Source organism: Octopus bimaculoides, chromosome 3 (assembly GCF_001194135.2).
Source record: "Octopus bimaculoides isolate UCB-OBI-ISO-001 chromosome 3, ASM119413v2, whole genome shotgun sequence".
Lineage (NCBI taxonomy): Eukaryota > Metazoa > Mollusca > Cephalopoda > Octopoda > Octopodidae > Octopus > Octopus bimaculoides.
In genome coordinates this window covers 116,094,369-116,109,055 of record NC_068983.1, presented here as the reverse complement: position 1 = coordinate 116,109,055, position 14,687 = coordinate 116,094,369, and the positions used below count along the sequence as shown (strand labels likewise).

General features: G+C 36.0%; 1 long non-coding RNA gene across 1 annotated transcript; it reads right to left on the bottom strand.

Annotated features, from left to right (window-relative positions):
• Positions 1-8,070: 8,070 nt before the first annotated feature.
• Positions 8,071-11,885, bottom strand: LOC128247418 (uncharacterized). Its single transcript, XR_008263804.1, has 3 exons — positions 11,822-11,885; positions 9,689-9,841; positions 8,071-8,196 (listed from the first exon to the last, which is right to left on the bottom strand). It is a non-coding gene; the product is annotated as an uncharacterized LOC128247418 (long non-coding RNA).
• Positions 11,886-14,687: the final 2,802 nt, after the last annotated feature.

Here is a 14,687-nt window from a genome sequence, read left to right as displayed (position 1 = left end):
TATATATATATATATATATATATATATATATATATATATATAATGTATACACACATACAGCTAGCTTCTTTCAGTTTCTGTCTATCGAACCATGTGGTTGAGAATTGAACTTTTTTAACCAAATAGCCATACCTGTGCCTCTTTGTTTTCATTAAGAAGTTGTAACTTTTTGAGTGTTATAGTAACAAAAACCACTAACAATGACAAAAATTAATATATGAATTTGCAACTACTCTTACATTGGCTTGCACATAAAAGCTTACGTTTAACACAAAGCTGTTAATCCTCAACATTCAAGACTGACTGTTTAGCCAACAGGATTTGTTAAGATAAGGGATTAGAAACTCAACTTCAGATCACAGACCCACTTCACTTCTGAACAGCTTCCTTTCATGTCTACTATTTTTTTTTTCTTTTGCCTGTTTCTGAACATTTTTAATGCTTACCTTTAGTTTTGCTAGATCTTTTGGATTATTTCAGTCTGGTCTTTTGCAGTGCTTTTTGCATAATTTCCATTCCTCTGGCAGCTTTCATTGATCTGTCCAGTTCACATGGCTGTACTGTGTGACTGATATTTCTGAATTAATTCAGAATCAGTGGGCTAGCACAGAGAACTTATTAAAAATGTTGTCATTCTGCAGATGGTGAAACCTAAATACTTTGGGGATTGAATGAAGGTATCTCATCTGAAAGATTCCTAACATTTCCAAATCATTCTGCAGTAATATCTTTGATTCTGTTGTACACACCACAGGCAGTAACATATGGTCAGTGAGTGAAATGAACGTTTTTGTTAAACTAGTTAATGGCAAGTTAAGCTTATTTTATAGAAAAAAATGTAAAAAAAAAGGCACTGTTCAGGATAACCAAAAACTGAAAGTAATCTACAACCTTAATGTTTTTCTTTGTTTTCAGCATTAAGGCAGATTTTAGTAAACATATTTAAAAATTAAACTTAAATAATGCAAATATTGTTGAATTCTATGAATGTATAAATAATAGGACAAAGGACGAAGATGAAAAAGAACTTGTGAATCTAACAATATACTTTGAAGGGACTTGCAGAAAGATATAGAATGGAAAGTGGTGGTAAAAGCAGGAATAATGAGAACTAGTAAAAAGGAAAGGAAAATAGTAAATTCAACTGAAATGACAAGGAATATACACAAAACAAATTGATGAATTTAAATATTTGAAAAGAACAATAATGACAGATGTGAAATCATAGAAAGAAGCAAAATATCTGATTGCAGTAGCTCTGGTTCATTCATTTGTTTTATGTATGTGTTTCCATGCTGGCATGGGTTGGATTGATACTTATTTGAGATAACATTTTGTGGTCAAAAATGACCTTCCTGTTGCCAACCTGTAATAGTCATTATGTTGAATGGTTATGATTTAATTGAATCCACCTTACAACATGATGGGTTCAAAGAGAGAGAGCCAAGCAACACACTAATGAATGTACATTTTCTAAATGGTAACATATTCCAAAAGTTATTTAATTCAATGTAACAATAGTGGTTGGCACTCCGTCGAGGGTTCCAGTTAATCCGATCAACGGAACAGCCTGCTTGTGAAATTAATGTACAAGTTGCTGAGCACTCCACAGACATGTGTACCCTCAACGTAGTTCTCGGGGAGATTCAGCGTGACACAGAGTGTGACAAGGCTGACCCTTTGAATTACAGGTACAACAAAAATATGAAGAAAGAGTGAGAGAAAGTTGTGGTGAAAGAGTACAGCAGGGTTCATCACCATCGCCTGCCGGAGCCTCGTGGAGCTTTTAGGTGTTTTCGCTCAATAAACACTCACAAACCCCGGTCTGGGAATCGAAACTGCGATCCTACGACCACGAGTCCACTGCCCTAACCACTGGGCCATTGCACCTCCACCAATGTAACAATATGTATTTTATATCATCCAGTAATACTAAGATTCACATTGCAATAATATTGGACACAGGCAAAAGAATGGAAAGAATGAGTGCAAATATCAAAAGATGTGTTTTTGCCACTTAAAAGGGAGATATTGTGAAAAGATATTTGAGTCGATATCAACAGACAACCTCATTATAGATGTTATAATATATTCTATTAAAAATTATTGGTGTCAAGTTTTGGCACAAGGTCAGCAATTTTGGGGAAGAGGTAAGTCAATTACATCAGCCCCATTGCTCAACTGGTACTTATTTTGTTGACCCTGGAAGGATAAAAGGCAAAGTCAACCTTGGTGGAATTTGAATTCAGAACACAAAGATGGATGAAATGCTGCTAAGCATTTTGTCTGGCATGCTAATGATTCTGCCAACTCACCGCTTTATCTTGTTAGACGATATTGATAACATCACAACATCTTATTCTGACTCAACTCAACTGTAAAACAGAATTATACTCTTAAAAACTCATCTGGATAAGACAATATGAAAAGAAAACAATGTAAGAAGGAATTATGTCTGTTTAGAAACTGAAATTTGTTTCAGGGGGAAATTCCATAATATTCATTACCATATTCAAACTCTTAAATAAACACTCAGAATTTTTATCATTTTATTGCTGCATTAAAGACTTTCAATAAAAGAACACTTGATCTCGTCTTGACTTCAGCTGACATACTCCTCAAAAAGTGTCACAGAATCTAACGACAATAAAACATACACTACTGTTAACAGTAGTGTTTATGTCCCCCTTGAAATTATTGTGGACAAAGATAAAGTCTATTATCTAAATAAAATACTTAGCACTTTTTATATTTTACATGTTTTTAGTGCTGGGCACCGCCTTGAGGGATTTTAGTCAAATGGGTTGACCCCAGTACTTTTGTTTTAAAGCCTGGTACTTATTCTATCAATCTCTTTTGCCAAACTGCTAAGTTATTGGGACATAAACACAACAGCACCAGTTGTCAAGCAGTGGTGTGGGACAAACACAAAGACACACACACACACAAAATGTGCCTTTCAGAATTCTACAATACTCTTTTACTCTTTTACTTGTTTCAGTCATTTGACTGCGGCCATGCTGGGGCACCACTTTTAGTCGAGCAAATCGACCCCAGGACTTATTCTTTGTGAGCCTAGTACTTATTCTATGGGTCTCTTTTTGCCGAACCGCTAAGTTACGGGGACGTAAACACACCAGCCTCGGTTGTCAAGCAAAGTTGGGGGAGACAAACACAGACACACAAACATATATCTATATATACATATATACGACGGGTTTCTTTCAGTTTCCGTCTACCAAATCCACTCACAAGGCTTTGGTCGGCCCGAGGCTATAGTAGAAGACACTTGCCCAAGGTGCCATGCAGTGGGACTGAACCCAGAACCATGTGGTTGGTAAGCAAGCTACTTACCCCACAGCCACTCCTGTGCCTATAGTCTATTTTTTTTAGGTACTTATATGGTCATGATCAGTTTCTATCATTAAAAGCAGCTCCACACAGTTTACTAAACAGAAAGAAACTAACCCTAACCCATCTCAAATTAAAATTTAGTTAATTACAATCGTCCTTCCTCCTTAAGTCATGCAGGTGTGGCTGTGTAGTAAGAAGTTTGCCTCCCAACCACATAGTTCTAAGTTCAGTCCCACTGCATGACCCCTTGGACAAATGTTTTCTGCTATAGCCTCAGGCCCACCAAAACCTTGTGAGTGGATTTGATAGACGGAAACTAAAAGAAGCCCACTGTATGTGTGTGTGTGTGCAAGACTGTTCATTTTTTCGACATATTTGATAAAAATGTAAATTCTTCATGAATAGGAAGGCATAGTTTTGTCATAAGAAGTTTGCTTCCCAACCACATTGTCCTGGGTTCAGTTCCACTGTGTGACACCTTGGATGAGTGTTTTGCCATAGCCCCAGGCCAACCAAAGTGTGAGTGAGTCTGGCAGATGGAAACTGAAAGAAGCCCATCATGTGTATGTGTATTTGTCCCCCATCACCAATGCATGACAACCAGTGTTAGTTTGTTTACAACCCTGTAACTTAGCTGTTTGGCTAAAGAGGCCACTAGAGTAAGTACCAGGTTTAACGTAAAAAGTAAGTACTCAGTTCAATTCTTTCAACTAAAACACTGCAAGATGGTGCTCCAAAGCCATAAGCACAAGACCTACACCACAACATTTAAGCATTTATTGCTGGCAAACACTGGGGAATACATCCTCAAATATTACATGCATCACATTTTCTGTTTTTTAATTCAAATTTTAGAATAGTGAGTGTGAAGGATTAAAGATTTCCCAAAATGTTTCATAATAGTAAAGTGTTGAGAATCTCTGATGTAGATGATGGTGATGGCAGTGATTGCCTGCAAAATATTGTAATTTTAAGAAACATAAAAAAATCAAAGTTAACCACCCGACTTACTGCTCTTTCTAACAGGTGAGCAATAGATCAGATAAAATTCAAAACAACTTCAATCTCTCAGTACTAGTCCAATGCATTTCATGTCTTTTCTTTTTTTTTTTTTAGCCGAGTTACTTTATGTTTTGACTGTCATCAACCTTGAGAGAATAATAGAAAACATTAAGTCATTTCTTACTCTTTGCCTCTTCGTCTGTCTACCTCTTGTTCTTTGTTTTGTTTTTTTCTCTCTGCTATGAAAGTAGTTGGTAAAATAATGTGTCAGATAAATCAAGTAAAGTAAAGCTGGTACGTAAGATGTGAAGAGTAACTATGACTATGTTGTAAAATCATTAATTAAGTTCAAAAGAAATTGAAGTGACTTAAGGATGCAAATGGCTGGGATGGATAGGGAAAAAGACAATCAGTTAAGACGTCAGTAGATCAGTATATGCTATTGCTACTATGTTTTCCAAAGCCAATACTATGTAACTCATTGACTGAGCTTTGCACTGTCAGTAGCTATCACAAGCTATTGTCCTTTACAACTGTAAGTAGTGTAGTACTGTAAAATTAACGAAGTGCTTTGTTACTTCGCCTTGCTGAGTTGATGATATCATGTGATGATACTCAATGAAAGAATTTTCAGTAAAAAAGTTACAGTAGGAGTCTAAAACAGAATTGTTTTAAATTTTGTTAGTGTTTTAAAATAATTATACTTTATAAAATGATTATGATAATGTTTCCTAGGCTTAATGAGAATGACTTAATGTTTTTTAGGCTTATGAAAATAAAGATATTTTGAAATGCAGTCTTGTCAAATGGCAATTCCCCTCCAGCTTCCACACATCTGTATCCAATGACCATATTTCACCTCATTTGCTCCATTGTTCATGCATGCTAACATTATGCATTCATTGACGCATGCTAGTTTCTCAAAATATAAAAATGTTCCCCACCTGTAATCTAGGTAGACTTGTTGACTGAAAGCTGTCTTAGTCATGTACACAATGCTTTGCTGATAATAGGATGCACTATGGTTAGTTGTCCTGTAGCCAATTCATTCAACTACTTTTGGACATTGGTAAAAAATATGGAAGTAAATTTCTCCTCTGTATTCATTGCATTTCAATGTAATGAAGCACTGGGTGTCCATTGTGTTTCATGCTTATACATGAAATCTCTCCTGTACCTTACATCTAATTTCTCTTATTATATATTAGCTACAGAGGCAGTATTAATACTGAGAAGTAATATTTATCCACATTTAAATATGGATATTCTATTAGAACAAACTTTACTGTGGTAGAGACCTTTAGAGAAACTCTCATATAGGCTTTTGGTGCAAAATGCAAGCTTCTAATTTCTCTTATGCTTAGTTTTACTTTCAGTTCATTTGACCATTGTTATTCATGCATACAACAAACATCCAGCATTTCATTCTTGCCTTCACATATTCTCTGCATTTAATGCCCATGTTTCACTGCCATGCTTCCAGAACACCCGCTTCTACTGCTAATTAAATCGTTTAGATAATAAATATTATGAACTACTTCAAAAGATCTCCAAGCATTTTAAAGCTTTTCTCAAAAAGCATTAGTGATATGCATAAGAAGGGTGAAATGGTATCAATATGGTCAATTGTCAATGATCAGACCCATTCTCAATGAGATTTTATTTTGTCCACAATTGATCATTGATGCTGCTGATATTTTACTTCTCATGGCAGGTGTAACTTTAGTTAATAAACATTTTCGGAGGCTCGCTACATTAAGTATATTAGCCTCCATTTATTTGTTTTCATGCTGAAAGTGTCTTTGGATAAAATTTCCCCAGTAATTCTTTCTATGAATTTAACTCTTTTATTACCTTATTTCTTTTTATTACCATATTTCTTTTGTTTCAGTTAATTTTGAAAATAATGAGGGATTATGTGAAATAACTATCATTATTAAGCTGTGGTTTGGAACATAAATTAATAGAAAATCTTTTCGATACATTTTAATTTAGATGACATTAAAGTAAAGTTCATATAGAACCAAGAGTTCTCAGATGGGTTGGTATCAAAATGGCTAAATTACTTTGCAAACTCACCTCCCTCATATCATACTTCTTGGTCTACAGTTGTCACCATTTATATATCTATCTATCTATCTGTCTATCTAGGGTGGGTAAAATTCCTGAGGTCCATGGATGAGTTCTCTCCAGCAGTCTTTGTCCCTCATCATTGCTGCCATGTCCTGTGTCTCCCAAAGACTAGTGTCTGTCCTTAGGGCATCAACATATGTCATCCTCAGTTTTCCTCTTCTAGTGTGTCTATGTAGGGGCTCCTACAGGAGTACTGAGTGCAGTATCAACTCTGAATGATGGTGTCCTGGGTATGGACAATAAACTGCATCCAGTGGCAAGGCTCCAGTTTGGGAGTTCAGGAGCTGTGGAGAATGTGGAGTTACTCCTTAGTTGTCATCACTCTCAGGTCTGCTCTGGCCCTGTTAGGGCCCCATTTATGAGTTAAATAATTACATTACTTGAGTGGTGCTGGTAAGGTATTATCAGCCATTGAAAAAAACCATGGAGAGTGTACTTAGCAGCACTAGGGTTAGAGCCCTAACTGCACTGTCAAGGATCTTAACAGGATCCAGCCCGAGATGGAGAAGAAGCTCAGGGATAACCAGAACGGCTTCAGAGAGGGAAGATCAACCACCAGTCACATCCTAATGCTGAGGAGGATATTAGAGGGAGCTAGAGCAAAGAGTCTCCCTGCTGATATGCTTCTCATTGACTTTAAGAAGTCCTTTGATTCTGTTGACTGTCACTACCTGACGAAGATCTTACATGCTTATGGAATCTCCAAGATAGTGGACCTGATATCACTGCTCTACACCAACACCAGAGCCCAAATCATTACATCTGATGGGATGACGGAGTTCTTTGAGATACTGGCTAGAGTGCTTCAGGGAGATACATTAGCTCCCTACCTTTTTATCATCATGGTGGACTATTGTATGCATCTTGCATTGGAGAAACACTAGGACTCTGGCTTTACTGTAGTGTTGGTTCAGAACAGGAGGGTCAAGGCTAAAAAGATATTAGATGCTGAATTTGCTGATGACATAGTTCTGATGACAAACATAGTGAGGGAGGCAGAGGAGTTGATACAGGAGGTGGAGGCTGTGTTGATGAGTGTGGAGGCTGAAAATGAATGAAATTAAGACGAAGTATCTGGTAGAGAACATTAAGAAGCCAGAGGAGATTATGAATGTAGGCGGGAAGCCACTAGAGTTGGTTGAGGACTTCCTGTATCTGGGTGCAAAGATTGGGAATACAGAAGGTGATATAGTTGAGAGGAAGAGCAAAGCCGGGGCGGCATGCCACATTTTGAGATCTGTATGGAAGTCGAACCTTTGTAAAGACCTGAAGATCTGTCTCTTCATTGCTGCAGTGGAATCTGTGCTGTTGTACAGGTCTGAGACTTGGACATTGACCAAGAAACTCACTCAGATGGTGAATGGGTGCTACATGAGAATGCTGAGGATGGCTCTGAACATTAATCGGTATACACTGAGGATGGAAAACTTAGAGCTGTATGAGAACCTCTCAATAGTTAGCTTGAAAATAACATGGAGGAGACTGAGGTTAGCTGAATATGCTCACTGTCATTTATATACAGGGTGAGCCAAAAGTAGCTATACGCATTGAAATTCTTTCATTTTATTACTTTTACACTCATTTATTACAATTTCATTTATGAAACACAGTTTAACCTCGTAAATGGTCGAAATGTCCTCCTTCAACATGGGAACATTCCTCAAATGTCCCAGAACACCATTACACACAACACATTATTCACGGTACCTGTAAAAAACAAATAAGTCAATTTTAAAAGTGTTTACCTACTTTTGGCCCACCCTGTATATCATATATATTATGTGGATTTTCTGAGAAAATGTATAGACACATGGCTAAATGCTAACAACTCATTTTGTACAACATTCCATTGTGTCTGTTATTCCACTTCCTTTTGTTGCAAAAAGGAAGTCAAAAAGGAAGGCATAAAGTTGATTAAACTGAGCTTTACTCCTAGTACCTGAGTAGTAACTATTTTATTGACTCCAGATAAATATGAAACAGGTCAACCTCAGCCTTTATAAGAGTTGAACTCAACATAAAGGAACATAACTTAATATATTTCACCTGATCCCGTGGCTTTTCTGTTTCTGATGCCACCCCCTCTTTATTACCACTAAGTCTACTGTTATTAAGATATAATAAATGAGTTGAGTTATATTTTTTATATCAACGTCTAATGTTTGAACATAAAAGTCATTCATTGAAACAGTTTTTAGTTTAGTTTGGCCATCCTTCTGGGTGCTTCAGTGGTTTCACTCAAGCATGCCATCCATCATGGTCTCCCATGCATGTTCTTAATTCATCAACATTTGTCATTCCACTGTCCTGAAGCAAGTTGACCACATAGGTTAGACGTTTCCTTCAGGGGGTTAATTTTCCCTTCAACTGACTGTCATAAGACCAATTGACACAGTTTCTTCAGGGCGCTTGACACAATGACCAGCGATTCCCATTCTTCTCTGCTGAATCTTCTCGATCACTTTGGTTAGATCTTGATAAAGCTGATTGTTAGTTAAATGAGCTCTCCATGCAACATTCAAAGCCGTTGTTAACATTCTTGTGTAGCAGCCATCTATTTGTTGCACCCAAAGTTTTGAAAAGATGAAATCATACTATACTTTGCAAACAAATTGTTGAATGAGAACTTGAAGCCAAAGTAATTATCAGAGTTTGACCTGCTCCCTATTCCCAAATCAGATCTCAGCTATACCAAGAACTATTGAGACATTGCATTATCTTCAATAGTAGCCAAACTCATCAACAAAAGGATCCTTAATAGCCAAGCATTGATAAACATCTACAACAAAATCAGAATGGATTCCAACATAGTAGATCCTCAGCAATGCACATTCTGACTCTTGGAAGATTAACTGAAGATGCCAAAACACACAATAGGAAAACTGTCATCTTGTATGTTGATTAAAACAGATTTCACATTAATTCTTTTAACTTACTAATGTATGACTTTTAACTTACTAATGCTATATAACTTGGGTGCCAATTACTTCAAGAAAGAGAGAAAGGGAGAGAGAGAGAATAGGAGAAAGGGAGTGAGGAGAGAAAGGTAGACAGAGATGACAAGATAGACAACCTTTAATAAGGGTGATGGGGTTAGGAGGCTCCTCATAACTCCATTTCACTCATTAGAATATTCCATAATTATTTGCTAATGAGTTGGAGAAATAAGTTTAATTTTCTTTTAAATGGTATAGCTCACCTTTTAATTAATTGCTTATTCAAGTAAAACTGTCATGAGAAATTTTTCTAAAAACGTGGTCTTCCTGCTTGAAAACAAATGTTAAGCTGTTTTATGTTTTTTTTCTATTGGTTTGGTTCATATGAAGGGACTTTAGTCACTGTCTTCACATGCCTGTCAATAGATGAGATGAGTTAGTTATTGGAAACAGTGGTGATGAGAGATCTGATCTTAGGATGATGGGAAATCTAGACACAGGATCAAGGGAATTTGAGATAAGAAATAATGATAAGCTATGCTGCTGACTAATTCAACCTAACCCATGACAGTATATAAAAAAACAAGACAAAAAGAAAACAGGGTTTAGTTGAATGAATCGACCCCAGTACTAATGTTTTTGGAAGCTTGGTACTTATTCTATCAGTCTCTTTTGCTGAACCAATAAGTTACGGGGATGTAAACACACCAACACTAGTTGTCAAGTGGTGATGGGGCACACACACACACATGATGGGCTTCTTTCAGTTTCCATCTACCAAATCCATTCACAAGGCTTTGTTTGGCTTGAAGCTATAGTAGAAGACACTTACCCATGGCTCCACATAATGGGACTGAACCCAGAAAATGTGGTTGGGAAGCAAGCTTCTCACCACACAACTATGCCAGTGCCCTTGATTGTCTTTTTTTTTTAAACTTTGAAATTATTTTACTTCACTCATTTTATTTGTTTACACCAGACATTTAGTCAATGGTTTGCAGGTGTGACCATCCCGTCTTTTTCAACATAGTTTATCACAAACTACATTTTCAAACATGTCCATTCCATTTGTTTTCTGTTAGAAGAGTAGAATTTGAAATAAATTTGGCTGTGAGTCAAGTGACCATGTAGAGGCTCCATTGTTGAATCACTTCATGTAGGTGCTTTTTATGTCTCTGGGCATGAACTGTTACAAAAGCATTGTGGCCTTTCAAACTTTGTACATATAAAATGGCAGACTTAATGAAACAAAACTGAAACAGCATAAGGTAAACAAATAGCCGTTAGTAAATGTATATGATGTATTTTAAATTATATTTTTATTTAGTAAGTTAGTAAAATGCAAGTGACTTATTTTATATTATGTTTTAATTAGTTAACTGAAATATAATAATGATGTGGGCTAGTATAATTATTGCTGATTAATGTTGACTATTAACGATCATTCGTTTATCTTTTTTGCCATCTTATATGTATAAAGATCGCCCATACCCCAGCTTATCAAGTTTTTGTTACTAGATATAAGAAATTATGGGAAAGTTAACTAGATCCAAATTGTGTCATATCTAAGTGGAGATTTGTCTCTTTTTTACAGAAAATTGAAATGCACATCAACTTCATGAACTTTCAAAGTTTAGGCAGACCCATAACGTCTCTGAACAACTGCCAAAAATTCTGTGTTTATTTTACTTTATTCCCCAGCCCATTTATTACAAACACTTTATACTGAGTCATTTGTTTAAATCAGTGCACTTCCATTTAAGTCCCCTGAGGTGCCGCTAACATTGCCTAATCACGTCAGAGTGTCAAATATAGAACGCTAATCTATGCTAAACTTGAAGCAATGATTCGATAAGAAATTAACTTCTTGAAGTTTTAGCGGTGATTCAAATAAAGTAATCAAGAAATTAAGATATATTACACTATTATATTTTTGTTGCTGTTTAACCACTGGGCTAACCCTTATCGAGTAGATTTATCATCAAAGCAATGGTGGAGGAAAAGTTTGTGTTGCCTGAGGTGGTCCTTGAGTTCACACCCCCACCCACGAAAAGCACATTACGCATATTACAAATGGTGGTAGCAATAAATAAATAAATACATAAAATTTAAAAAATGTCTGCTTTTAGCTAAGCTAGTGGAGTAAAGGTATTCCAGCCATGACCATTCCATCTGTTTTCCATATGCAGAGAACCCATTAATTCAACGTATCCCTTTCTAACTATACGGTGCGACTTAAGGGAGATTCAGTTGCTATTTCTAGCCTGCCGAGCAACTGTGTCGAGGCTCCCTCATTGGCCTGACCTTAGTAGAGTTACAAAAATTGCAGTCTGCGTTAGTAAAAGTTATAATGGAAGTAAAATCTTTAAAGTAAATTTCAAATATGATTAACATACCTGTTTCATTTTATGTCGTAATCTTCATAGTCTTCTATTAGGATTTCATTCATTTCAAGGTTCCTTTATAAAAATATTAAATTGAGTTTTGTTTTTGACTAGTATTTTAGAGGGATTTGAACCATAATTTAATTATTTCTCAGAATTTTTGTAACACTATACATACATATATACATTAAGGCTATGACTTTTTCACAACCTAATAACTCTATACTGTAATTTGATGAATAATTTCATAAAAAGTCAGCAAACTAAAATTTATTTTGCTTTATTAGCAAAAAACGTCACCCCCAACTTAAGAAATCTAACACAGTTTTAACCCAAATCATGCAAAATTCTAGTGGGGTCCATAATGACTGCTCAAGTTTTTACCAAACTTGGTGTGCTGATTCAATGCAATGCAGAAATAGTATATCTGAAACTTCAGCTTTCTAGTTGAAGTAGTTTCAGAGTCTTTTTAAATTATAATCACTAGATGGCACTAGATTCACTCTTTAGTATTTTCTGCTGCCTAAATCTTTGTAAACGCAAGAGAGATGTGGAATAAAAGTGTATTTTTAAGATTACTGAATTGAAATTGCTCTATGCAAAGGTTCAAAACTAGGCTATTTTAAAACAGAGACCACTACAAACATTTGATAACATATAAAATTAAAAGCAATACATATTTTTAACTTTATAGGTTTAATTCCACTTTTAAATCACTGTATAAGAAAAAGGGTGCTGAATGTTAGCAAATTTTTAAACATAACAAAGAATTAATATGTTTTGTTAGATAAAATAAATCAAAGCTGAAATTTCTCCCATTTTTTATGAACATCATAAAGATCTTGAAAGCATTTGATCATCTGTTCTGGACAATGATTTGTTCTGGGTATTTTCAGTTTTGATGGTTCTTGACTCCAAAAGTTTTTTGTAGAGTTCAATGTTTTTTATGAACTTGCAGGCTACCACATAACTTCTGATAATCATATGCATTGGACATTTGGTCAGTAAACCAAAAATCTGCCCAGCTGAGAGATGAATTGACAAACATTGAGAAGTAAAACTCTTTTCTCTGGTAGAAGAATAAATGCCAAAAGAGCTAGTATTGCTCAAGAATTCCATCTTGTGTTACTTAAGTTGGGTATTTTTTGAAACTTTACAGTAGGAAATTTGCCAGTTTCTTCAACAAAATGAAAATCTCTGGTCAAATGAAATAGAAGTTTCATGTCATCTTGCCATCCTGTTGATTCAGTAATCTTTTCTTCACCCTTGTTGAAATTAGCCTGGAGTTTCTTGTAATTACTTAGAAGCTCTGGGACGAATGTATCCAAGTTTGTTATCCATTACAACATGGAGAACTCTATCAAGGATATGATACTGACAACCAATAAATTGCGGTTCTTTCATACCCTTTTGAGCAAAAAGTCTTTGCAACTGAATGACAATGCCATTTCTTTTCCTAGTGTTCACACTCGTTGTATCAGCAACAATCATCTTTACATAGTTCCATAAATTGTATTCATCTAAAACAGCTGTTATTCCTTTCACAACAGTATCAGCTTTTCCATTTGGTAATTGGAGTGCTTCTGACTTAACTTCTCTCTGTTCATTCTTTAAAACTAGCACTTGGTATTCTTGGTCATCAATACGTTTACCATCAAAATGCAATGACCAGTTTTCCAAATGTAATGTTTTCATCGTTTCCTTTTGTAGTTTAACAGCTTCTTTGATAGTCAATCTGTAAATATCAGATTGGGAAGGAGTCTCGACATTGATTTCATCTTGAGATAATTGTTGACAAACTTGCTGCTTTTTGGGGTTGATAGCTTGGAAGATATTACTAACTTGGTTGCAGTTCCAGTTTTGCTATACTTCCTCCTTGTTTGTGTGGATTCTTCATCTGATTTTTAGGACTCTTGATATTCACATTTAGTCTTTGTTTCAGATGTTGACAATGACACTGGAGTTGCTCTGGTTGAAGTTGACATTAGGAACACTTTTTTTCTTTTGGATAGATGGATAGTTTTGGAACTGGCTCCCTTTCCATTTGCATACACAACCTGCCCCTTGCTTTCAATTTGAAGATAATATAACCTTCTCTCTTCACTGTACAGCCATTCACCGTTTTCCTTTGTGATATCAAAAGTTCCTTTCAATGAATCGTATTTTCCTCGTCTTACTCATTTATCGTAGGTATTCAGCGCTTTTTCTACTTTTGCTTGTACATTTTGAATTCATAAATATGAGAAATTTAATTTATTTTGCCATAAAAAAGTTACTTCTTTCAAAATTTCCTTTGTTCTTTCTTTCCTTCCTTTGATGGTACCTCCAAGGAACAAGTAGTGACCGACAGTTTGAAGTTTTATTGGTATCCTGCAGATGTTTTCCAAAGAATGCTCTTCTAGAGAAACAGGTCTTCTTTTCCTATGTTTGATTTTTATCACACTCAGTACATGTCCTCAGATTGCCATCCAAACACTCTGAGATGTTCGTATTGGAGCTTCCGGTCGTTTCCAAATTTCTGGCAGAGTGAATTGCGTCATGGTGTTGTTTTTCTCACAGATGGTGCCCAACTGACCCTACGGTATTGTGTAGTTGACAAAATCAAAAACAAATCATGCGCGAAATTAAAAATATAAAATGGCGACAATTTAGCCAATGCACCCTGTATATAATGGGTACTACTAAAGCAGCGCGGACCCGAACGCGCAGTCGCGCTAGCTAGTCGTGAGTGGTCGATCCTAACCGTAACCCTATTCCTAACCCTAACCCTAACCCTAAACACGTATTCATTTGCACACGCGGGTTAGGGATAGGGTTAGGGATAGGGTTAGGGTTAGGGACAGGGTTAGGGTTAGGGTTAGGGATAGGGTTTGGATCG